Here is a 25,547-nt window from a genome sequence, read left to right as displayed (position 1 = left end):
ATCCAACAAATCCCTGGCCCCACAGGAAGGAGCTCTGGAGAGAAACGTCTATGTCCCTGTGCTTGTGTGTCTAGTCACTCAGTCGAGTCCAGCTCTTTGCGACCCCATGACTGTAGCCCACCAGGCTCCTCCGTCCCTGGGATTTCCCAGGCGAGAAAACTGGAGTGGGTTGTCATTTCCTCCTGCAGGGGATCTCCCTGATCCAGGGATCCGACACACTTCTCCTGTGTCTCATGCACTGCAGCAGATTCTTTACCACTGAGCCACATGGGAAGTCCATCAGTGTGTCCATGCTGGACCAAAGCGGCCCCCACCTCCTTCAGCCACTGATGTGAGCTGCCACCAGAGAGGCAGGACATCTAGGAAGTTGGTCTTATCAGTTGAGCCAGTGCTTAAGGAGCTCACAGCTGGAGGCAGTCTGCTCACTGTGCTCTCTGCAGTGGGAGGTAAGTCCTTCATTGAAGGGGCACCTGGGTAGCTCCTCTCTGGAAACCAGGAGCATGCGTACAAAGAGTAAAGATCATGTGAGGACATAGCAAGACAGCACCCGCCTTCAAGCCAAGAAGAGAGTCCGCAGGAGAAAATAGCCCTGCCAACACCTTCATTTTGGACTTCTAGCCTCCAAACCTGTGGGGAAATAGAGTTCTGTTATTTAAGCCACCCAGTCTGTGGTATTTTGTTTTGACAGCCCTAGAAAACTGATGCTTTCTTCATCCTCCAGGGTGGTATGATACAGATGGTGTGTTACAGTGAAAGCCAGTCACAAACCAGTTGAACATTTATTAATATCAGCAAGTAGGCACAGGAATTCAGTCATTCAGTGTGTGTTATAAACTGAAGGACTATGGTCCCCTTTATATTGGTACTGGAAAGGATGACTAGATGCAGGTGAAGCATCTGTTGGTTGGCAGGATCCAGTTATATTTCTAGCTGAAAAGTGAAAGTGAAAGTCACTCAGTCGTGTCTGACTCTTTGTGACTCCATGAACTGTACGGTCCATGGAATTCTCCAGGTCAGAATACTGGAATGGGTAGCCTTCCCTTCTCCAGGGGATCTTCCCAACCCAGGGACGGACTGAACCTAGCTCTCTCACATTGCAGGCAGATTCTAGCTGAAGGGAGACAACAAAAATCCTCCTGCAGAGACTATTGTATGGATATGGTAGCACCCCATTACAATGGTTGAAGGCCTTAGATCCTCTAGGCTGAGGTTACACTCTATACCCTGTTCGTCAAAGGGCAAACATACTGTAGCGTGTTTCCAGCCAATCCATATATCTTAATGCTGCTTATATTAATTTTGACAAACATTTTTACATCTATTATGCTGATTAACTATAACTTATACCTGTCAATTTAAATTTATTAATTATAACAAATGTATCACTCAGATGGGAGACATTTATAATGAGAGAGACTATGAACATGTAAGAACCAGGGTGTATAGGAAATCTCTTTTCCTTCCTTTAATTTTGCTGGAATCTGAAACTGATCTAAAAAATAAAATCTATTTTAAAAATGTGAGTTTTCAGAGATTAACTCAGTTTTTTTTTTTCTCACTATGTCTGTGCTCTTACTAACCATCTTTGTTTAGCCTAGCTATAGCATTGGTGAGCCTTAATATAATTCAAGAAATCATTATTTTGAAACCCCAAAATTAACTTTCTTTGGAAATATCTCTCTCATCATCTGAAAACACAAGGGATTTTTAATATTTTGTGGTCTTATTTTGTAATAATACATGCTTAAATTTTCCCATTCTACTTACTGATAAATATTGAAAAAGATACATAGATACAGCAATGAGTACACAGATATATACACGCTTACATATACATATATATGCATATATATGTAAATTAGGGCTTCCCTGGTGGCTCAGACAATAAAAAATCACCTGCAATGTAGGAGACCTGGGTTTGATCCCTGGGTTGGGAAGATCTCCTGGAGAAGAGAATGGCGACCAACTCCAGTATTCTTGCCTGAAGAATCCCGTGGACAGAGGAACCTGGAGGCCTGCAATCCATGGGGTTGCAGAGTCGGACATGACTGAGAAACTAAGCATGCGTGTGTAAAGCAACAAATAAAAGTTCTGTGAAGTCCTCAGTGCCTATTTTTTTTAAATTTATTTATTTTTTATTTTACTTTACAATTCTGTATTGGTTTTGCCATACATTGACATGAGTCCACCACGGGTGTACATGCGTTCCCAAACCTGAACCCCCCTCCCACCCCCCTCCCCACAACATCTCTCTGGGTCATCCCCGCGTACCATCCCCAAGCGTGCCATATCCTGCATTGGACATAGACTGGCAATTCGATTCTTACATGATATTATACATTTTTCAACAGTGCCTATTTTTAAAGGCATCTCCTCTTAAGAATTTGCCTTTTTATTTATTTATTTATTTTTTGTTCAATTAATGTATTCATCTGTTTGGCTGCACCAGGTCCTGGGATTGCAGTTCATGGGATCTTTAGCTGAAGCATGTGGAATCTAGTTCCCTAACCAGGGATCCAACCCAAGTCCCCTGCATTGGGAGTATGGAGTTTTAGCAGCTGGACTACCAGGGAAGTTCAAGCAATTTTTAAGAATGTAAAAGAATCCTGAGACCAAAAAGCTTAATAACCACTGCTCCTGGCAATGTCTTTTAAGGACACAAGCACCATGTTTATTTCCATCTTTATGTTTTATTACCTTTGTGTGTGTGTGTATATATGCATGCTGTGCTCAGTAGTGTCCAACTCTTTGCCACCCCTTGGATTGTAGCCCACCAGGCTCTTCTGTCCATGGAATTTTCCAGGCAAGAATACTGAAGTGGGTTGCCATTTCCTCCTCCAGGGGATCTTCTGGACCCAGGGACTGAACCCACATCTCATAAGTCCCCTACATTGGTAGGTGAATTTTTTACCAGCTGTGCCACTGGGGAGGCCCTTTCTCCCCTTTACCTCTGCTAAAATCACAGAGCTACTTTTGACTTAGAATTGAATTGTTCTGGAATGCATAGTAAGTATTCTGAGGAAGAAAATCAAGGAGGAAGAAGAACAATGTCTAGAGATGGTGTCAACAAGATTAAGGGGAAGACTAGTAAAACTAGTAATTAGTCTACTAGTGATAGACTCTATAGCTGTGTGATAGACTTCATGCTTCAATTTGCCAGTTCTCACTTCCTTATGTCCAGGGCAGGGAGGCACCTTCACCCAGAGGATCGCCACACTCAGGGAAGGGGCAATCCAGTGCTCAGCGCATCCTCACCTGTTTTGCCAAGCAGCAGATGAACCTCCATCCTCCTCTTGTGTGATCCAATGGTGTTCATAAGCCAGGAAACTCTGCAGGTGTTTCAACAAAGCAGCAGCATTTATAAGATGGCAGTGCAAGGTGTTTGGAGGCAGCTTAATGGCTGACTGCATGCGGTGTAACTGCTAGATGAGGAGCAGACGAGAAGAGGTTTATGCCTTCAGCCAAACTTTGTGAATCTTAGCTTTGGGACCAATATCCTGAACCATCATCCTGTCACAGCAGGCCTGCTCTCTGGGAAGAAAGCATGTCCACAGAAGCTCCCTAACCCACTGTGATGAGTTAAGTATCTATGAAGCAGAGAGATCAAGTTAAGTTCCCTTTCACCTACCTCTGATTTAAAAACCTTTCTTTCTTTCCTTCCTTCCTTCTTCCTCTTCTACCTCCTTCTCTTTCGCTCATTTTATGTTAAAGAAAAAATGTAATTGGCCAAAAGTCATTTCCCGTAGTGCCAAACATTTGCAAATACTTTCAGAAGTAAGTGAAATCTAGTGAATCCAGCTCAGCTAGGTGCACTAGCACTAAACTGTGAAGCAAGCACACCCACCAGTGGCTGTCTAACTTTCCAAATAACAGGGTGACTGTGTGTGTTTCCTTCCTTTCTTCCCATTCCCAAATTGTCAGTTAATAGATGTTACCTTTACTTGTCAATTTTTAATATGCAGCTTAATATCTAATACCTCAAACTGCAGAAGAGTTGGGGCACAAATGCTAGAGTTGCTGCAGAATTCCTAGGGGAGATTAGCTTCAAAGTAATTTGAGCTGCCTGCTTGTGCCATCTCGGATAGGAACCAGAGTCGATTCAATTCCATCAGACCCTCTCTGCCTCACCCTCCAGAGTTTTCCTGTGTCCTGGATTCTTTACTTCCACAAACATACCACATCCATGTCATCATCTTTCTGGAAATATGAGATGGGCAAGAAGGCTTTGTGAGGGAAAATGGCCAATGGATGAGAAAAGTGATCTCAAGTCCATCCTTTGAATAAATGCTAATGTAGTTTGACCCAATTCATCGATGTAAGTTTGTTTTATTTGTGAAACACAAAGATTTTCATTCATTTCCATCCTCTGTACTTGTAGGGTCCTGCCTCCAGGGTTGAAGTTGGGAATGCATTTATATTTCATGAGAATGGCCCCAGAGGCTCTGCTAACTTTCCCAGAAGCCACTTCAGAGTGAAAGACCTGTGACTGGGTAATGCCTCACATGTGTTCATATTCATTCCATCTTTCCCCTCTTAAGCACTGTTCAAGGCCCACCTGCATGTACGCTCAGTCCCTTCAGTCATGCTCATCTCTTTGCAAGCCTATGAACTGTAACCTGCCAGGCTCCTCTGTCCACAGGATTCTCCAGTCAGGAACACTGGAGTGGGTTGCCATGCCCTCCTCCAGGGGATCTTCCTGAGCCAGGGGTCTCCTATGTCTCCTGCTTTGGGAGGAAGGTTCTTCACCATTAGCACCACCTGAGGAGACTTCTCCCTCTTAAGCACTCTTCAAGGTCCACTTAAATCAAGCTAAATCTTTTAGAAATTCTCACAAACTTCATCTGAGCTGCTTATTTCAAACTGGGGCTGATTCCAATGACCACATTACCGGGAGTTCAGAACCATAGAAGCTTTGACTCACTTGGCTCCTGACTGAAAACAGACTTAGGAGGGAAGTGTTTTCAAGGCCCTGGATGTCAGTTATTCATGTCTTCTGTCAAAGTGGGGTTGAGGATGCTTATTTTCACCTTCAGATACCAATTTACCTTCCTCAGTGCTGGAAAACATCTCATTTTTTGATGAACTAAAAGGGACAGCAAATGAATCTACAATATCCGTTAGGGTAAAATCTTCAGTAGTAACATTAGAAGTAGGAATAGTAGAGGTGGCAGTAATAGTATTAAAAATGATTACTGGCAGAAACTACCAGAAGCTACTGGAAGCTTTTCCATGCTACTGCTCACTCAAAAGTTGAGAAAGCCATAGTTTTCCTACCACCATCTTCCCTGCAATGAGGGGCTGCCCATGACACATGAAGAGAATTTTCTAGAAAGTTAGGAAGCCCCTAGAGAAACTTTTCTTCCTTTATATAAAAAGACAATGAACAATGAGGCTTATATAACCTTTCCCATTCTACTGCCTTAAATGTTCAGATCCCAGACAGAAGAAGAGCTGTGACATTGTGACCATGAAGGAAAAGTCAAGAAAATGGCAGCAAAGACTAATCTAACTTTGTCAGATCATGAAGACAATGCCAGTTGTCCCTAAGCTCTGCATTTATTATGTTCATGCATGCTCAGTTATAGCCAACTCCTTGTGGCCATAATTTTTGGGGGCAAGAATACCTGAGTGGGTTGCAATTTCCTTCTCCACATGATCTTTCCAACCCAGAGACAAAACCTATGTCTTCTATGTCTACTACATTGCTAGTGGGTTCTTTAGCTGCTGAGCCTTCAGGGAAGCCTATGAAAGAAAAGCAAATCTCAGCTTGTATAATCTGGTGGCCATCCTGAAGCTTAACTTTCCTATCTGTGATGTAGGGAATACAAGTATATACTTTGTAGTTGTGATTGTGGAAATTCTTCTTTTTAAGTCTGAGAATCAAGTGGTAAACTAAAAATTCTAACCGAATGTAAGAAAGGCATTGTTTGAGGAGGATGGTAGATTGAATCATTCATGTTCTTAAATCCCTATTCAGAAGTATTAATTGTGTGTCTAATATTCACTGAATAATCCTCTAGTTTTTGAAAGTGCACAAAGGACTCAGTCCTTAAGGAGTTTACAATTTATTAAGTGACTCCTTCATGAAGTCATCTAATTCCTGATATAACACCACAGAGAATAAAACAAAGAATTATTAAACTATTAATTGCTAAATTACAAGATACTGAGTGCTAGTTCCACATAAATTTGAATAATAATCTTTAAGATATATTAAGTGCTTACTATGTTCCAAGCATTAGTCTAAATATTTTACATGAACTAAGTAATTGAATCCTAGGATAACCCTGTGAATAAATACATTACCTTCCACATTTTTTCTCATGGTGAAATTGAAGTGCTATGGGGTTATTTGAACTGACTAAATTCACAGATGGTAAGTGGCAGAGCCAGGACTGAATCCAGACACCCTGGCTCAGATCCACTGCTCTCCTGAAAAGATCAAAATGTCAGACCACTTGTTTGTAACCTCTTCTCTGTTGCTTACCCAGCTTTGTGACTTGGGACACAATATTTATGAACCTGTTTTCTTATCTTCAAGATGAAAATAATAGCTACCTAATTGGATTATTTTAAAGTTGAAATCAATAGTGTATGTAAAGTACCTTGTGAGGTAACTGGCACATAATCAAGCCTTGTAAATGACTTCTCCTATTGGACCAGTGGATTCATTTGGAAGCCTTAACACCCAGTCTTTTAGGGGCAAGGAAAGGAGACCATCCTTCTAGAGTGTCTTATAGTTCTTGAAATTCCAGTTCTGCTCAGAAAATAGTCAAATAGTTTTAGAAAAATTATTTCTACATCATTGTTTCAACATTGGCAGGATAAAAATCCTGTTAACTCTCTTATGAGACAGCTTTGTTTTTATTTAAAATAAATACATTTCTTGGTGTGAGTGATTGTTAGGAAAACTAGTGAAGTAATTAGTCACAGTTCATATTGCTACAGAGATTAAATGGAATGGGAATCATTATTCAATTATTTCATAAATATTTGTTGAGTACTCACCATGTGCCAGACTTGTTCTAGAAGCTGCCACACCTACCCTCCACCCCACCACATAGTTTGTTAAGGTGCTAGAGTATCAAGGCCATCCCCTTTAAGGCCATGTAAAGAAGGGTCCTGTCACACAGAGATACATCATTTGTCCCCTGAAGCAGAGAATGGTGGGATAGGTGGGTGTGGGGAAGGGGAGTGGTGAATTTCACTGATCCATTTCTTTTCATTAGATAACTATCTACCTCATAAAACTCAAAGAGAGAGGTAGAGAGAGAAGATGGATAGATTTGGTATAAATGAATGAGTACCTGAGCAGAGGTCTGAGATGTTTCTCAAGGACAGGTATAGATGGGTCATAATACTATATGACTCAGAACATCTAAAAGGAAGTAGAAGAAAAGTATGTTTTGGGGAAAAATCCCCAAAATGACAAGAAGGGCTACTACAGGAGAATCATAAGTATTCGAATCAACTACCTGCCTCTTAAGGTAAGTATGGCTTATCAGTCAGGAACTTAACGACTGAAGCTAAGCCTACACTCCCCCACCAGAGAAAGACAAGTTTCCTTAGACCATCATGACCAGACATTCTCCTGCAGAAGGGTGGCCTGGAACCAATCCTTGTCCAGAGAGGGACAGAAAAAGAGTGACTGCAAACTGTTCACATTTGTATTCAATCAGTGCATGTCTTCTGCCTTCCTGTGGCTGATGGGAAGGGGTCCCTGTTGAGCTGCCTTCTCTTAATCATCACATTGGGGGAGCTTCAATTATTTATATAGTAATCAACTCTGAGTGGAGAGTAACTCCACTTAATAAATGAACAGGGACTAAAAGGGACATCATGGCAACAAGTCACAGTGCCAGTTTAATAAAGGCCAACTGTGGGTTCTCCACCTTTACTTCCAGAAAGAGAGAGAAGTTGTGATGTAATTTCCTGGGGCCTCTATTCCCCAGAGGCTGCCCTCTTTTTTTGTGTGAATCCAGACATGTCTCTTGGTCTCGTCCCTGTCTTGAGGGGCAGATTCCTGTGCTGTTCTTTATGCCTCCGCTAACATTCTCTCTGTTCCCTTTTCTCTTTGTTCTTGCAGTCCAGTCACACTCCTTGCTTCAAGTTATGGAGGTAACTATTTGGGGCGGGGGGGCGGGGGTGGTGGTAATACTCTGGCCTGTTTAAATCTTTTTTTTTAATCCTGAATCTGTCAACCTTTCAACTTGGTGTCACCCATACAAATGTAATATGCATTCCATTTTTTGCAACATGGAAAGCCTTAATAGAAATGTTGGGGAGACAGGACCAATAACACAGCCTTTTTCTTGGCACTGAATGTAACATTCCCAATTGTAATTGAAATAATCATAAAACTACTATGGCTAGTCAACAAGGAATGGGCCACCCTAACTATAAAGCTGTCTTTGTTTTTACCCCATAGAATATAATCAGAAACCTTGAAAAGTTTAGATTTGAAAAAAATCTGTTCCTCTGACTTATATAATTAAGCCATGGCACAACATTCATTTATTAAGCTTCTACCTTGTATCAGACCCTTTCCTACAACACAAGGTTAACACCTAATGGCACAGAATTGCTATAAAAAAATTAAAATATCTCCTACCTGTCATCACTTACTTTTAGTGAACCAGTGAAGGCTTCAATACTGATAACTTTCTTAAAAATTATTTTTCACAAGATGTAAATTTAAAAATTAATTCTGAAACTTCTAAGATACAGATATGATACTAACATGTTTTGATAATGCACATTTCCTAATATTTTGTCCTCAGAAGATTCACCTATTTCTTATTTTCTTGTACCATTCCCATTTTTCACAAAATTTCCCAAAGGATAACGAGAATTCCACAATCCTTTTACGTACGTTTTCTCTGAATTTCTGTGCAATTACTCAAAACCAGACACCTGAGAACCCCAATGCCATTGGCATCTGCTATCATAGTGCAATAACATTACAAAACCACCACTGTTGTATATGCTACATCACTCTTAAAAGCAGTTTTGACAAGGTTTTTATTATCCATTGTATCAGTCTCAAATTTCATTGCCAGATTATAAGACCTGCTGCTGCTGCTGCTGCTAAGTCGCTTCAGTCGTGTCCGACTCTGTGCGACCCCATAGACGGCAGCCACCAGGCTCCCCTGTCCTTGGGATTCTCCAGGCAAGAACACTGGAGTGGGTTGCCACTTCCTTCTCCAATGCATGAATGTGAAAAGTGAAAGTGAAGTCGCTCAGCTGTGTCAGACTCTTTGCGACCCCATGGACTGCAGCCCACCAGGCTCCTCTACCCATGGGATTTTCCAGGCAAGAGTAATCGAGTGGAGTGCCATTGCCTTCTCTGTCTAGAAATTGTTTTTTTCTTACTTAGTTCAAATTATTCTTGTGTGTGTGCATGCAGGCTCAGTCACTCAGTTGTGTCTGACTCTTTGCGACCCCCATGGACAAAGTATTCTTACTATTTCTCAGTTCTCACTTCCTTCCTAATTAAGCTGGCTTGCACTGTCCATTTTTATTTCTAGACTTCTGTTTATGCTATTTTCCCACAGTGAAATGTACCCAACCCCCCTTTTCTCTCTGTTTAGATACCAACTCTTAAATTTTTTTCTTCTCCAAGAAGTCATCATCTACTATTAACATCCCACACTGATCTATCTCTTCCAATGCTGAGTAGTCACTCACTGTGTGGTTCAACAATTTTCTATTGTTTCTTCTATATAAGGCTTATTTTATCAGTTACAAGCTAAATGCCTCAAAATGTCTTTGTTTTGCCCACTGTTCCTGGGAGGGGTTGAGTACATATTCTACTTGGTGCAATAGCTTAATTGATATACAATTAAGTACCAAATATAAGCCATGATATGTAAAGAAATTTTGAAAAAAGTGTAGCTTAATAGGTTTCCTGCATGTTTTATAGATAATCTCACACAGGTCACACCTTCAAATGTTTGACTGCAATTGTCAATTTTCACCAGTATTTTACATCACATTTGACAGAGCCATTTCCATAACCCATGGTATCTCTTTTCTGTCTTGGAATATGAAAACTTCCCTTGGGACATCTAATGAACCCTTTAATTCTAAAAGACATATCCAAGCAGGAGGATAAGTTCTATAAGCCCCAATAATTGTCTCAAAAATCAATGAATTCTTACAGTTTTTGAAATGCAAACAGGCAAAGATAATAGAAACATTTTTCATTGGGTTTTCAAGATAACTGAGTTCACTGAAAAAAAGAAAAAAATACATGTGTGTGTAGTCTGGCATAGTATGTTTGCTCAATAAGCTATTAATACAGAAAAGAAACTGAGCCTCCATGAACCATGTGGATTGGAGTCTGACAGTTACAAACGTATCTAGTTAAAATAATTCTAAGTCATTCAAATGTCTCACCATGGAGGGTTTGAGGTGACCTTGAATGAGAGCTCCAGGCTTGTGCTCCCTGTGCAGTGCTGCGTCATAGGTGATGATTTAAGGTGACAGGAAAAAGAAAACTGCGTTGTGCTGGTGGTTTAAAAAAAAATCACTGAGTAGCCTTAGATATGGAATAATTTGAATTTAGATATTACAAACCCTTAAAGGCAGAAAAGTTCAATGATAACAATGACTGAAGCAGAAGTTCCTGGAGAACATCTTAACTTTCAAATGCTTTTCCAATCTAGTCTGCTTCTTTGCTGAACTTCCCTTTCAGCCTTGGATGAGCTCCCTAGGAACTTACATGTCACATCCTTAGATACAGACAGATACATTTGTCTTTCTTAGTCACTTGATGAAAAATGTGTTGATATTTCAAATATTAGACCTAATCTCTTGATCACCCTCACAGATCATTCTGGGTTTTGTTTATTTTATTGGTTGGTTGGTGGGTTACTTAAGGAGGTGATTAGGTTGACTTTTTACAATGAACATTGATGAACTTGATCTTATTTCAAATCTTATTTGAAACTCTGTGTCTGTCTAACACTATCAATCCTTTCTTTCTCTCTTTCCAGTGTGTTTTTAACATTTTTGTAAAAATATGCTTAATCTTCCACCAATAGAAATTAAGAGGTATACACTTTTATATTATAGACTCAAAATTAAATGAGGGCTTCTAATAACAAAACCCAGTGGATTGGCCTGACATTCATTCTTGTGGCAGATGAGATTTCCTAATAAAGTTAAAAAGAAAACAATGAAATGGGGCCACATGATAAAATGTGGAAATTTACACTCTTCTTTGGAAACTAGAGATAGATAAGTGTAGGCTAGAGGTCTGAGATGACAATAGGGTCAGGAACGTGGGAAAGGAATTTTCATATATAATGTACAACTATCACAGTTAAATACTCAATCTCAGTAATACTTAGTACTTTATAGGTACTAAGTCTGTTGTACTGTATATTACCTCTTAAATGATTATGTCTTAATTAATCCAGTGTAACAAAAGTACAAAAGATTTTGTCTATATGCCAACTAACCAGTTCTAAGGTTATTTTCCTTTCTTTAGTCAAAGAACAAGCATTTTTGCATGATAGCAAACTTGAAACCACTATGCAAGGTAGGCATTATATTAATATAATTCCCCACATTACAGATGAGGAAACAGAAGCTCAGAGAGGTTGATCAATTTTCTCAAGGTAAAAATAACTAGTGAGTAGTGGAGTTAAGGGTTTGACCTACTGTTTATCAAACTAAAAACTACTGTTTCTTGTACTTCATGGTGACTTTAAAGGTAAATATTAAGAAAATACAAAAAGAAAAGTAGAAAAAAAAAAAACAAAAAATTGAGAGTAAAAACCTTGAAATATGAATTTCTATGGAGGGAACAAAATACCAATAAAGCAGGGAGAGTGTGTTCAGATGGAAAGAAAAATTGGATTGGGAAATTTGTCTTAAAGTCTCAAGTAATGTTTATTTCTACATAACAAAAGTAAACTGTATCAATATTTCATCTCAACAAAATAATGCTATAGCTAATTTTAATAGAAAAATAGATATGCTATTTTTCTTAAAAAGAGGAGTCTGTGATCTGTTTTAATGATTTGATTCATTTGCCATTATAGGTATAGTCTATATTTATACATAGATCTGGTTTGCCTCCATTCATTTTTTTTTAAAAATCACATTAAACATCAACAAAAAGCTAGAAGTTCAATCCTAAGGATAAGTTTGATTGATATTTCCACTTTCAACCATTTCTTTTAGTATCAGAAATATACTCCAACAGCCTTAAGATACATTACCTGCATTTTTGCCATCTAGAACCTTGCAAAATAAACTTTAGTTTTAGCCTTTCAAGTCCTTAAGGAGTTTCAATGATATTTCAGAGATTTTGTTATTATCCAGATACAACTATGGAAAGTACTTTTAAACACAATCCACAAACATCCATGTAGGCTATCATGTTTGAAATATGAAGCTCAAAAAATTAAACTCTAAAATGAATTAGACCTAGCTGGAGTCCAGAAAGCCTCCTAGGGATGATGTCAGAGCCTTTACTCAAGAAACATCAAATCTCTTTGTCGGTGTACAGGAGGAAAAACCTCAGGAATTCTCCCTGGCTTTAATGCCCTGGATTTAAAATGTAAGTATAAGAAACTGAGCCCTCGACCATCTCCTTTCATTTCTTGACATCTTTATGACAATGTATGGTGCAGCACCTCACTTTGCTGCAATTACTGAGCAGACAGCACTGTAGGCAATGCAAGTTGCTCTTAAGTGCAGCAATCCATTCTGAAGAGATGTACAAACATAAACTCTCAATCGTGGCAGGCTTCTACGAAACCTGAGTATTATCTGTGAATTTTCACTTTCTCCTTTTTAATCATCCTGTTAACTCACCTTCAGAACCCAGTGGCCTAATTTACTAATTAATAACTATTATTACTTAGTGGAATTGAAAACCGAAATTACTGCCTGCCTTAAATAGAATAAAAATTGGCAATCCATTCAGAGTTTTTCTGAGGGACTGCTTCATTCATTGCACAATCCTGGCAGCTGGGTTGGTGTCACTGTCTGCTTATTCCATGGTCTACATTAACTTTCAACTCAACAGCCATTACAATATGTTCACATATTTATGAATATTTGTTTATTCAACCCAAAGCCTAGTGTCTCATATGTCAGGTATGAGTGAAGATGCTGAGATTACAGACATTGAGTAATCTTACTCCCACTCTCAAGGATTCCATCACCTAGCAGCAACACCAGCATATGAAGCCATGTAAGAAGCACTGTGAAAAAATATCTTCAAGGTACACAAGAAAATTCTGAAGAACAGCACCCTAAAGACTTAAGGTCAGGGTCTGGAAAGGTTTTAACTACAAAGAGAAAAAGGTCAGTGCCCCTCAAACCACATAAAGCTGGGCCAGATAATCCTAAAACCAATTATGGAGGCGGTTCCTCAGTAGGAGCTGAGGAATTATCAAGAAAGCAGATACAACAAGCTAGGAAATGATGCCTAAACATGTGACATATCTCGCCTGGGTCCCTACTCAGCCTAGCTGATAATTGGCAAAAATGTCAGGGTCATTTTTGGTCATTTCAATTATCCATTTCATACAGTCAGGCTAAAAATCAGGTCTTCATGGCAGAAAATTCATTACGAAAATTTCTTCCAATTTTCTAAAGGTATTGTCACGTCTCTTAAACTGAATCTCATTCACATAATCCATCAGTAATTTACTGAAAACTCGTAATTTCTCAGCATCCATAGGAGATACTTCTCTGGTCTCTATTTTCTCCCTTGGTCAGAAATACAAACAACACCCACTAAAAGAACAAGCCCATTCAAAGATGCCCTTCCAATCTGACCCATCAAAATCTGGCTCCATATTGAGCAGAGAAAAACTAAAACTCCCATAAACAACTTGCACATAGTAAACGTCATCTGTTTTAGTCCAGCCATTCACTTTTCTCTCATTTATAATTAAATAAATACAAAACTAAGCAAGAAGGATCCAAAGAACAAATGTTCAATCTATATTTTCAGTCACAGAATAGTAGAAGTTAAAGTTGAGCCTGAATAAACTGTGTTTTTTTTTTCCTTAAAATCACTAACAGGACCATCACGGGCACCTCTAGGTTCTAGCCACTCCTTGTTTTCAAATGTTAACATCTGAGAAACAACAAAGTCAGTGGCTGGTGAAATTCCAGAGTTCACACAGATTGCAATACTAAGTACTATTTTTGGTCTCAGTACTATTTGTGTATACACTTTGGGGTTGTGAAATTAAGAGGAGGTAACAACATGGGTGGGACAAGTAGCAGAGATCTCTTCTCCTTAACATTTTCCCATTCTCAAAATGCTCACTCAAAGAAATTATTGCAGACTATTTGGTAGATTCGACACTCAGGGTAGAGAATTTAAAACCAGGAAGACTATAGATCAGAGGTTGGCACACTCTGACCCAGAGGCCGAATCTGGGCATTAATCTATTTTGTAAATCATTTTATGAGAACACAGCTACATCCAGGTGTGTAATTTCTAAGGGCCAAATAGCTGAGAGTGGTAGTTGAGACAGAGGCAGTATAGCCTGAAAAGCCTAAATTATTTACCATCTGGCTTTTCACGGAAAAATTTTGCTCACCCTTCCTGTAGATCAACAATCCTCTATTTGCAATGTGTCAAATCTAAAAATTTTAAAAATACTTTGGCAGCAAAACTTGAACTGGTTTGGTAGCAATGGTGCAACCTTAGCTGAACTGATCTGAGCCTATTTATAGCTTTTATGTACCCCACTGGGAATATTTGTATGATTCATGGAAGAAATGCTGATATGCTTTATTAAAGGGAGTTGGCCCAGATCCCACTGGTGGTGGTGTAATGTTCACTATACATCTCTCTATACTCCAAAATACTCTGAACCCTGAAAAATATCTGGCCCCAAGAGTTTTGGATTAGCTTTAGTGGAGCAAAGATGCTACAACTCTGAGATAAAAGAACACTTTTTAAAAGAGATTTCATTATTGAACGTGATTAAGGCTATGAGTATAATATGGGAATGGGAGGGCTGTGAGTGCTAATTGCCACTCAACACTACAGGAGTTTTCAGATAGAGACAAATGCATATCATGAATGACGTACATTTTGTACTGAGGCTTATGGGCCTCAAATTGTGCATGGGCAAACAGCAATATCATTGATATTAAAATGAGAGCTAAATGTTAAAATAGATTTGAAATACTGCCTCTGTTATTCTCTAAGAAAAGTAACATTCTTACTTTCAAGTGTCCTGCAATATTTACTTTCAGTTCTTTAAAAGCTATGATTACCAGTAGTGAAAGGTAGGAGAGGGGGATAAATTGGGAGACTGGGATTGACAAATACACACTACTACATATGAAATAGATAACTAACAAGGACCTACTATATAGCACAGAAACTATCCTCAGTACTCTGTATGACCTATCTGGGAAATGAATCTAAAAAAACAATGGATATATGTTTGTGTATGTGTATATACACACACGCACATATATATGCGTGTATATATATATATCTGATTCACTTTGCAATACACTTGAAACTAACCTGACATTTTAAGTCAACCATACTCCCGTAAAAATTAAAATAAAATAATTACCTCTTTAAAAAAGCTGCAGTCCTACAGCATTAATAATTTTACAATATGAAGAAAAGAAGTTTCACCTCAGAAACTCATGAATCTTGGGAAATGACCAAAAGACAGATTAAAAACTCTTACATTGTAAAAGTAAACTTTAGTCAGTTTCTAAACCTGAATCTCAGGCATGCCTAGAGGAAGTGCTTTTGAACAATCTAAGAGTTAACACTGGTGTCTGTGTTTGTGTGTGTCCTTCTTACCATCTCTAGACAAAAGGCTTAGCGAACAGCCCCTTGATAGTGCTTTATGGCAGGTAGAAGTGGATATAAAAACACAATACACTTGATAGGGGCACAAAATAAGTAGCAGCCTGAGTCATCAGAAAACAAAGAAGGAAAGATTCTGACTCAGAGTATTTTGATTCCAGACAACAATTTAATGGCACCCATAGCATGTTCAGAAGGCCCTCCACACACTGGAGTCAGAGAAGCTCAGAGACTGTAAACAAAAACAAGTCAACAATCAAGAGTTTCTTCTTTGATTAGCCAAAATAAGATGAAACCAGGGTTCAGTGCGTATTGCTGGTATCCATATCTCTACATGTCTGATTAGGGGTGGAATGAAGGAAGATTTGGATTGCTTTAGCAGTCTTATTGACTTTGGCCAGTGGATCAACCATGCAGTAATTTGGCACTACCAGCAGACATCACACCATTCCACATGGCTTTTAACTTGGTATTGTAGCCATAGTCTTTCCAAAGAATGTCTCCCTTTCTTTATAGACCTCAAAACAATTAATGAGAAATGCAGACATATTTTTAAAAATATGAACAAAAGCCAAACTGACGAGTCATACAAAATTGACACAAGCTGCCAAACGTGGAGGTTACATTTATTTGCACAGTTATCAAAGAGGTTGCATGCCATACGGAATGGATAGGCAGATTAATTTGATGAACTGTCTGGTATAGCATACTTTGAAATTTAGGAAGAGGCCTTCATGCCAATGCAATTATATTGATGTTTTATGGTGTCAACCATCGGCAGGACTTTTCCCCCTCAGCCAGCACTCATATATAAAATATCTCTTAATAGTATTGTCTTACAGTGGTGTGTGTGTGTGTACACATATATGGCAAGAAATTACCAACATCAGGGTCAAAACAATCTAGGAATGGGCTAACCTTTTCAAGTAAAGGACCAGATAGTAAATATTCTAAGCTCTGCAAGCCCTAGAGTCTGTAACAGCTACTCATATCTGCCATTGTAGTAGAAAAGCAGCCTTAGACAATATAAAAATGAATGGATGTAGCCCACTAATCAGTGCACAGAGCTCTATGGATGTCAGATCTATGACAAAATTCAGTATTCCTGAAACTATCCTTCAGCTATCTATGCCTTTAGGGAATCAGTAATTCTGAAACCTTAAGGTTTGATTAAGGTACTTTATAAACCTACAAAGTGAAAAGGTCATAATTCTCTCTGTAGGTTTTCTGATTATTTTCTATTTGGTTTACTTGGAATATTACTTAACTTTCTTGTACTGCTAATCTTAGACTTGTGATATCACTATATAGTATTAACCTCCAGAATCAAAAATCAGATGGGTATGTTGAGCCACCTGGAAATTAAAGTTGAGCAGTTTCAACCAAAGAAGGTTAAATCTTATTAAACCTAGATTTTGAAGGACTGTAAAGTCAGGACCATTTCTGCTACTTCAAACAAAGGTATTAACATGTTTAAATCTACAGAATCAATTTAGAGATAGGTAAAGCTTATTCCTTGGAAGAAAAGTTATGACCACTCTAGATAGTATATTCAAAAGCAGAGACATTACTTTGCTGACTAAGGTCCGTCTAGTCAAGGCTATGGTTTTTCCAGTGGTCATGTATGGATGTGAGAGTTGGACTGTGAAGAAGGCTGAGCACAGAAGAATTGATGTTTTGAACTGTGGTATTGGAGAAGACTCTTGAGAGTCCCTTGGACTGCAAGGAGATCCAACCAGTCCATTTTGAAGGAGATCAGCCCTGGGATTTCTTTGGAAGGAATGATGCTAAAGCTGAAGCTCCAGTACTTTGGCCACCTCATGCGAAGAGTTGACTCATTGGGAAAGACTCTGATGCTGGGAGGTATTGGGGGCAGGAGGAGAAGGGGACGACCCAGGATGAGACAGCTGGATGGCATCACGGACTCGATGGATGTGAGTCTGAGTGAACTCCGGGAGCTGGTGATGGACAGGGAGGCCTGGCATTGCGATTCATGGGGTCGCAAAGAGTCGGACACGACTGAGCAACTGAACTGAAATAGATAGAAAGATTATAGGTAATCAGTATTAAAACATGAACACGAACACATATTTTCTAGTTCTCTGTCAAGTGGGCTTAGAACCAATTACATTTCAGAAACAGTGAGCACACCCACAACCCAGATCCTGTTCTCCAGAAAATGAAAACCTGACTCCTTGATTGACAGATAACTCTATGACTGAGACAGAATATAAGATGATCCTGGAACATCTTTTGTGCTACAATTAAGAAAATGCTCAAGGAACAATAGGGACATGTCAAAAAGATATAGAAGCAACTTGAAGTGGCCATTACTGACCATCCCAGAACAATTTGAACATAAATAATGGCAGTAAGAGATTATTCCCCAGTGAATAAAAAAAGAATCTATGAGCATAAAATGGTATAAGTAAGTTAATAAATAAATGAGGTAGGGAAAATTTCTTCTAAACAGTAGAATTGTGATTCACAGATAAAGAAGAAATTACATATTTTTTTTTAAATCAGTATAATAATTATTTTAGGCAAAAATATCAGTAGATGCTAAATTATTAGGTAAAATTGTGGTGAGAAACAGGATATCTGTATTGTCTTAAATTATCTCCTGACAAAACATTTAGTAATTTTGGAAGTGGAACATAGTGATTTATAGTAGATGAAGACCTAGCAGATAGTATCTTAACAAATGATCAAAGTTCATATAAGTAAGGAAACAAATCAATACCATGAGTCTTCTAATAAGATACATGAGAATGAGATGATATTTCTTCATGGAATTCCTGTCAAAATGCATGACCTTAATCTAATTACCAAGAAATATTAGCAAATTTAAATTAAGGAACATTTTAGAGAATATTAGGCCTGTACTCTTGAAAATGTTAGGGTTATGAAAAACAACAACAACAAATAAAACACTGAATCTTGGCCCATAAAAAAAACTTGACTTCTCTTTCTTTATACAGGAGAATAGTGGGACAATTGATAAAATTGTCTTTAGGTCTAAGTGTTAGATTAACCATATTGTGTTAATGATAATTTCTTAATTTTGATAAATTGTATGGTAACATTTAGAGAAAATGATAAATGCAGTGAAATGTTAACATAGGAGCCTCTGTGGAAAGAATATATGGAAAGTCTGTACAATTTTTGTAATTTTCTTATAAATCTGAAATTTTTCAAAATAAAAACTTTAAAAAGAAGAGTATATGGGTGTAGAGCCTGAGTGTCCATGTTTGACTCCTGGCTATGAAGTTGTTACTTTGGGTAGTGTTATGGGCTGGGTTGTATCCCCTATAAATTATTTGTTGAGGTCCCAACTCCAGTCCCTCCAAATGTCTCCCATTTGGAGATGGAGTCTTTAGAGAAGTAAATTAAATGAGGTCATAAGTGTGGGCTCTAATCCAATAGTAATGGTGTCCTTACACGAAGAGGATATTTGGACAGAGATGCATGCAGAGAAAAGGTCATGTGAAGACAGGGAGAAGGCAACCATCTACAAGCAAGGAGAGAGTGTAAAAGAAATCAGCCTTGTTGGCACCTTGATCTTGGACTTCTACCCTCCAGAACTGTGAATAAATAAATCTCTGTTGTTTAAGTCACCCAGTCTGTGAAACCTTGTTACAGTAGCCATAGTAAACTACTATAGGTTGCCAGTGTAATGCTTTCCATGAATACTTCCTCGTTAATAAAACAGGGGTCATAGTTACCTCATGGGATTGTTATGAGGTTTCAAGGAGGTCATACATGTAAAGTGTTAAAACAGCAACTGGCATACACAGTATTTAGAAATCAATAAACTGTTAATGTTACTACAATTATGCAGCTGTTCCCAAATAAATTACAGTGAAGCAGAAATGAGATAGTGTGGTATTATGAAAAGGGGAACACAAAAAATTACATAATAAATTTACTTTTTAATCTTTTTGTCAGTTGTATTACTTATTTCCACAAGATGGTAATGGTATGATATTGAGGGATACTGGTCTTACCTATTTGCCTACTCTATCCAAAATAATAATCTACTGTTCAATGAAAGTTAAGGTTTAGAAAATCTTGTATTGATTCCTTCAGTATATAGAGAGATGTAATTCCTGAAGGATCCAGATAAGTCATATAAGAAGAATAAGGCTCATAAAATATATACTTTTAAAAAATGTAAGTCAATCACTGAATGGTTACTATACACTGGACACTGAGGTATGTGTTCTGCATGTATCATCTTAACCCTCATGATATTCTTTTTATTTTTTTGTACCATGCAGCATGCAAGATCTTAGTTCTCTGACCAGGGACTGAACCTCTGCCCCCTGCAGTGGAAGCTCTGAGTTTTAAACACTGGAAAGCCAGGGAAGTCCCAACATTCCATCAAATTACATATTGTTTTTTCATTCATTTTATAGATTTGGAAATTGAGATTTAGTGAGATTAAGCAATTTGTCCACTGTCAACAAGCTAATAAATGACTAAGTTGAATTTGTGTTTTTCTTTTTTTTTATCCAAACCCATGATATTGCCTATTATGCTCTTCAATTCCATTCAGTTCAGTCGTTCAGTCATGTCCAACATTTTGCAACTGCAGAACGCCAGGCTTCCCTGTCTATCACCAACTCCCAGAGCTTGCTCAAACTCATGTCCATTGAGTTGGTGATGCCACCCAACCATCTCATCCTCTGTCGTCTCCTTCTCCTCCTGCCTTCAATCTTTCCCAGCATCAGGGTCTTTCCCAATGAGTCAGTTCTTCACATCAGGTGGCCAAATTATCAGAGGTTCAGCTTTTCTATTATGCTATATGACAGTGTTATTATTACAATCCAACATTGTGGCTATAAAGATACATCCATAGTTTTGTTTTAAATGGAACTTAGAACTATGCATATATAACTTCTGAAAATTGATTTGAAATACCATTTTTGTGTCAACCAAAAGATATAAAACTTTTTGTTATGTCAAATTAAAAAAAAATATCAAAGGCAAACAAAGGCTGCAAATACAACAAACTTGGGAGGAAATTCTAAGCCATCAATACAAAATAAGCAAAGTCAAGAGGAAGGCAATTCCCCAAAGGGGAAATTCAAATGACTAACAAACATGGAGAAATATTTTATTTGACTATTAAAGAAGAAAGGTAAATGTAAGCAAGTTGCTAGGCTTTTATTTGGTTCTGGTTTTTGTTTGTATTTCTATTACATTTTACCAATAAAATGAAGGAATGAAAAGTTCAGTGTTGATAGCATGTAGATAAACAGGTTTTCTCATGTTTTGTTGATTGGAGTTAATTTTGCTCAATATTTCAGAAAGGACTTTTCTAATAGAAGTTAAAATACCATAAAGATGTTTATTCTCATCTAAATTACATCACTACTAGGAATCTAGTCTATGGAAATTGTCAGATATATTAATAAAGATGTATGCAAAAAGATACTTATTTCATATGTTTTTAATAATGCAAAATAAACAAGAAACAACCAAATCATCCATCACATTAATAGAGAAATGATAGGTAAATTCTTTTATACATAAGCTGAACTCTATGAATTGCCAATTAAAGAGGTCTAAAAATAAAAAAGTTAAATAATAAGCAGTTTTGTATAATTCAGTCTAATATATGCAATGGGTTCTTTCATATTTGTTAAATATGTTTCTGAAAAAATTGGAATAATAAGAGAAATGCTGTCATGTTATATGAGAAAATCAGAACACTAAATTGCTATGTAACATAATATTAACAATGTACAAAATTCATGGAAAAGAAACTGAAAGGAAATGAGATATCTTAGGCCTCTGAGTGTTAGGATTATGGGTATTTTTCTTTCCCTAGATTTACTCTATTTTCATTACAGGGAAGGAGGAGGGAGGGGGGTTCAGGATGGGGAACATGTGTATACCTGTGGTGGATTCATGTTGATGTATGGCAAAAACAATACAATATTGTAAAGTAATTAACCTCCAATTAAAATTAAAAAATTTTATATTAAAAAAATAAAGGTAAAATCACCTACTTTTAGCAAGCTATTTTTACTCAAATTTTAAAAAATATTATCCTTTTAGGTGAGTGAAATATATTTTGTGGGCAGAAATGTCCATGCTTGTGCTAGCAATTATATCATTAAAGAATGAAGGCAAGTGATTTTTCAAAGTGAGTCTTCTGTAGATTTCTATTAACGGAAAGGCATGTATGCTGAGGATGAGGACTACTGCTATAACTGTCTCCATAAGCTAAAGGCCTGCCAATGTTTGCTTTGATGCTGTGTTAGAGAACTTGTTTACAGAAAAGCTGGCTGGAGTGAATTGATGAGAGTTTTCTATGTGATGATTGACATTTGCATCCCTGTATTTGTATATTTATATTCAGATTGGAGATGTTCACTGAGTAGACATGTTTGAACTCTTCCTTCATCCCATCCTTGACATATAAGTATTGAGAATCTGTCATTAAAAAAAAAAAAAAAGAATTTAAGTGGTTATATACTCAAATTGTTAAGGACTTACCTGAGAGACTTACCTGGGTGTCATTTCTGATTTCTGTTAGTTTTGTGTGGGATCTCTGATTATTCTGCATGCAGAGGTTCATCTATTATGATGCTCGTACCCTTTTCCAACAAAGTCTAAGGACTTTCTTTTCATCATACTGCAGCAAACAGAAGCACCATGGTGCAATGGACTGATGTCAAGAGAGTAACTTATTATAAAACAATTCTGCTTATAAGGTTGTTCTAAAGAAGTAGGAACAGTATCATTTTGCCTCTATTAGTTCTCTAGATATCATGAACTAATTCAAGTAGGAGTCAGCTGTGTATCTGGGAGAAGTTATGTAATAACTTTAGATTGAACTCTAGGTATCTTCAGAGCTCTAGTATGAACTTCTTTGCAATATTGTCAAAGATCTCTATTTTCAAGAGAGTTCTTGTGAGATTTCTAATTTATAACAGAAGCTGCAAGTGTCTTCAGAAACCACCTCTCAGTTCTTTGGAAAGAGTCTTCATTATGGATATTCTCCTCTACCATCTCATTCAGAATCTTAATTCATCTATTAGTCCCTTTCCACGGTATGGTCACTTTGAAACTCTCTAATGGCTCTTTGTCTAGACTAGAGGCTCAAATGTACTCAAGTATGTCCTATCTTAAAAATAAATATATGCCTCTTTTGACTATAAGCTTTCCTCTACCTATGTGCATGCTAAAGTCGCTTTAGTCATGTCCGACTCTTTGTGACCCTATGGACTGTAGCCCTCCAGGCTCCTCTGTCCATGGGATTCTCCAGCCAAGAATACTGGAGTGGGCTGCCATGTCTTCCTCCATGGGATCTTCCTGATCCAGGGATCGAACCCTGGATCCTGTCTCTTATGTCTCCTGTATTGGCAAGTGGGTTCTTTACCACTAGCATGACCTGGGAAGCCTTCTCTCCTTTCCTTCAGACTCAATTTTCCAGGAAAAATGATCTATCCTCTCATTCCTTCGTCAAGCCATAGTCATTATTCCAGGTCCCCACCATTTTGTTGAGGATGATATATTACCAAATCAAACTGGCACCTTTTATCTTCCTTCCTAAATTTTAATTTCATAAAGTTCAGCCTAAATGATTCATGTTTTTACCTGCTAAATACAACATGAAAGGTAATAGAAGTACTATGAATAAAAGAGTAAACTTCTGTTAATGTCTTTTTCTTCCCTTTCCTCTTATTCTTCAGTTCTGCCAGAAGACAAATGATACACACAAAAACAACTCATTTCAGCCCTATCTTTGTTTATTATTTCTGAATCTGAACAAGTCTGCATGGGGATATTCACTCCCTTTCCTGCTGATGCTATAGTCTCATAAAGGGAAGAAAGACAAAGTCAGAACACCTAGTCCAAGGTGTGTTAACAGCGGTGGGGAAATAGATGTGACTGACACCAGTGGTGACACTGTGTGTGTGGGTGGGGATGGAGTATCCCCCTGAGGAATAGCTAGACATCTCTCTCCTCCAGAGAAATATGCATCCATGCAAAATATATGCCTATGTTCTTAGGCACTGGGAAGAATGCAGTGAATAAAACAAACAATAATCCCTGCCCACATGGAGTATACATTCTGGGGGGAAATTTCTGCTCATACCACCTGTCTCAGATCTGCAGGATCAGAAGCCTAACTAACAAGCACCCATATTGGGATGGAATTTTCCATAAGTTGATATGGAAAACTCAAGCGACCTTTTTGGCCAACCAACTAGATAGAAGTTAACCCCAGAGAAACTGGTGAGTAAAACCAGAATGTTAATGTGGTGGAAAATACTGGTTGCTTGGAAGAGAAGTCATTGCACCAGCATGGTTAGTACATTTCCTCTCTGGAGTCTGCAGTCAAGCTACTTGAAAAAGCCAGACCACACGCAAAAATTTATTTATTTTTTAAATTTAAAGATTGCCAATGTATTTATTTACAATAAAAATGATGAGACAACCTAGATGTTGCCCATGTAACCATCCTGTTTCCTCCTTAGAGAACCAAATCTAACCATGGTAAGCATGGACTCAGAGCAAGGAAGTTAATGAGGTGAACTAGAGGTTAGAAGCATGAGGCTTAGCTAGACTCATCCGTCTCTAATAGAGATAATCTTGCTCATAGGACTTGAACATTCAAAGCCTAACAGCCTATACTTCCTCAGTCCTAGATGGAACTTGGAAGATTACTGTCAACATTTCTTCTACAAAGCTTTCGATTATGCTTATTAGCATTTCTGAAAAAAGAAGATGTCAATCATATCACAGTACAGTCTTATAAGCCTAGGAGCCATTAAGTCTCTTGAAGGTAACTTTGCTGAACAGGGCTCCAGTCCTTATATGGAAATTGAAAGAATTAGTTTTCAGGGCACGATTTTATTTGCCTTGTGTTCTCTATGAAAACAGTACAAACTTTGACAAGTCTTAAACAAACTCTCTTAGTTTAACTGTCTTCAAATGAGCAAGTTGAATCCTAGCATCACCGTTTCCTCTAGCTCTAGGGTGGAGACAAACTGATATTGGTATCACAGTCGGGTTCATTTGAGAAAGAAGTTTATGTAAGCTTGACTAGGACACCATAGCCAGGTTGTGGCCAGGAAAAGGGTGTTGAGCACCTAGTCTAAAGAATGAAAAAGAGAGTCAAGTCAGAAATTAAAAGTGATCAAGTATGAGGAAAAAGATTAAAGGTAACTATTTAGAACTAAAATAGTATACGGATAAGCTGAACTCTTTTAATACATGTATGTATCTATGTATTTTCAGTAGTTCCCAATGCGATCAGACTCAATAATTCTTTCCTAAAACATATTTTGTTATATGCTATCATAGGGCAATCAAATGTTTGAAATTATATAGAGTCACTGTGCATGTCAAATAGCTATAAATGCAGACAGAAAAGTACGTGTGGGTTAAGTGGTGAATCCAACACCATAGGCTGGTCAGTGATGTGACTGTCCAAAATGGTAAACAATTCCCTGGCATCACTCCCAGTGAAACAAAGTATGCTCTCCTTTGACTTACAGAGTAGTAACACTCTGGAAAAAGCCAGTGTATGTTGAAATTGTGCCAAATATGTAAGTGTTAAAGTAGAATTTTTTCTGGGTGGGATTAGTTGCAGACTTACAGGCAGTTGTTGTAGGGAATTTTAAAGTTTTGTAGGACAGAGCGAAGTTCATTTTGCATTACCTAGAAGCCTTGGCCAAGATTATTGTGATAACCAATAATGCTTCCTAAG

This window comes from Oryx dammah, unplaced genomic scaffold, assembly GCF_014754425.2.
Source record: "Oryx dammah isolate SB20612 unplaced genomic scaffold, SCBI_Odam_1.1 HiC_scaffold_25, whole genome shotgun sequence".
NCBI classification, from domain to species: domain Eukaryota; kingdom Metazoa; phylum Chordata; class Mammalia; order Artiodactyla; family Bovidae; genus Oryx; species Oryx dammah.
Note: the sequence above shows the minus strand (reverse complement) of the source record.